This window comes from Vigna radiata, chromosome 1 (assembly GCF_000741045.1).
Source record: "Vigna radiata var. radiata cultivar VC1973A chromosome 1, Vradiata_ver6, whole genome shotgun sequence".
In the NCBI taxonomy this organism is placed as follows: Eukaryota; Viridiplantae; Streptophyta; class Magnoliopsida; order Fabales; family Fabaceae; genus Vigna; species Vigna radiata.
In genome coordinates this window covers 31,970,869-31,973,101 of record NC_028351.1, presented here as the reverse complement: position 1 = coordinate 31,973,101, position 2,233 = coordinate 31,970,869, and the positions used below count along the sequence as shown (strand labels likewise).

General features: G+C 30.8%; 1 pseudogene; it reads right to left on the bottom strand.

Moving 5' to 3' along the window:
* Positions 1-275: 275 nt before the first annotated feature.
* Positions 276-833, bottom strand: LOC106761856 (annotated as a pseudogene).
* Between the last annotated feature and the right edge of the window lie 1,400 nt (positions 834-2,233).

Below are 2,233 nucleotides of genomic sequence, written 5' to 3'. Positions count from 1 at the left end.
CTAGAGGCATGCTTGAGTCCATATAAAGACTTCAACAACTTGCAAACTTGCCCTGGTTTTTCTGTTTTGTAGCCAAGAGGAAGAGACATGTATAGTTCTTCATCTAGATCCCCATGTAAAAAAGCATTATTTACATCTAGTTGATGCAAATACCACTGTTTGGAAGCTGCCAAAACCAGAACCAATCTTACTGTTGTGATTTTAACAATAGGTGAAAAGGTCTCAAAGTAATTTAAGCCTTGTTGTTGTGTGTAGCCTTTAGCTACTAACCTTGCCTAGCATCGTTCAACTTGTGCTTCAGTCAACTCTTTTGCTTTTCAATCACTGGTAACCACAGCTTTTGACTTCTCCATCTCAAGACTCACCAACTCCTTTGCCAGATATTTCAATGATATTTTGGGCCATCTTTTCTTTGCCAACATAGCCAAATATGTGGCTTTATTGCACTCCAACCCATAGTTCTTCTTCAGCATATCAATGTCATTCATCACTCCAACCCCAAGAAATTCAAACGAAGCATCCATCATAAAGCTCTGCAGAGAAGGAGGGATTTTCTTCATGAAGAACAATTGAACGATCAAACACCTATCTTCAACGCAAAGTTGCAAAATTGCAACTTTCGTCGTAACCTTCTTCTTGGTGGAAGGCTTCGGAACATGCATCCATTCAGTGTCAAGACCAACAACTCTTTGTTTGCAAGCATATGTTGATGAAAGCCATTATTCAATGATGTTTTCATCGGTAGTAACTATGGTTTCAATTGTTGTTCCATCGCAGCATATTTCATGCCTCCTAGTTGATGGCTCCAGGATGTTTCTGTCATTCAGAGTCATCTTCAATTTCAAACTTTTTTCTTCGATTATGCATTGTAATTCTAGTTTCAACAATATACTTTATGTAATTTGAATCTTTGATTATTTGATGACGGTGAAGATTACGAAGGTAAGATTTCCTTTATGTAATTTGAATCTTTGATTATTTGATGACTGTGCAGATTTTGAAAGTAAGATTTCCTTAGTTTTTCTTCTTTACTTTGAAAGAGTGTCCATGGTGCAAAGAATACAAATATAATTGTTTAAAACAATATAAAATCAAAATATAAACTATAAATTGGTCGTTCCTACATTTCAACCCAATATTAAGCATAATCTTAAGTTTCACATCTTTTATGAAAACAATCATCATTTCTACGTCATTCTGTTTCTTTGAACTCAGTGAGTCTTTCTCCATTACAGTCAAAACTTTAAATCAATCAATCATGCTAAAAAATCATCTCATTGATGATTGTTCCTACAAACAAACCTAATATTCAGCATAATATTCTTATGTTTTACATGTTTTATTACAAGAATCATCATTTACATACATTGTTTGTCAAAAACCAACCCGTAAAATAGTATTCAACATATATGTATCACAAAATACTGCAGTTTTCTGTACAGGAAATGTTTTTTAGTTTAATAACCGATATAAACTAAACAAAAAACGAAGAAAATGAATATATGTAAAAAGTAGCAAAAGCTATGAATCTAATTACTCAAAAGAGTATATTACCTTTGGTACTTCCTTAATTTGATTTTTAGATCTCATTAGTCTTCGAAAGGTTCATGTCTGCGTTTTCGTCTTCTTCATCTTTATCTATACTGTTGGAAATTTGCCCAAACTCTAAATATTCAGATATACCTAGAAATATTTCTTCTGTGGTTGGTGATATTTGGTCACTTGGTTGAGAAATCTCTATTATGAATATCCGCTTTATATAGATGCAGGATGACATAGCTTTGAAAAGGATTAACATTAATTTTTTTTCTTTTATTTGTTACTTAAATATGAATTGTTTATTAGATAATTAAACATGTTTTTAGTTTCTAAATTTTAAAATAAAGGATTAAATATGTTTTTGTCCTTTAACTTTTACTGAAAATTGAAATTAGTCTCTCTTTGAAACTTTAGACTAATTTAGTTCCTTATCTTTAGAACTGTATGAATTTAGTCTCTTTAATCAAATTTTGTTAAGTTTATTCGAGATTTTAAATACATTTCTCAATTAATATTGAAAAAAAAAGTGTCAAACAGTATAAACAACTTAAATGCTATTATGAAATATGTTTGAAATGTCAAATAAACTTAGCAAAATTTGGTTTAAAGGACTAAATCTACATATTTCTAAAGTTGGAGGACCAAAAACATGTTTAATCCTAAAATAAAATTAGAATTGGTATTTCTTTAAAAA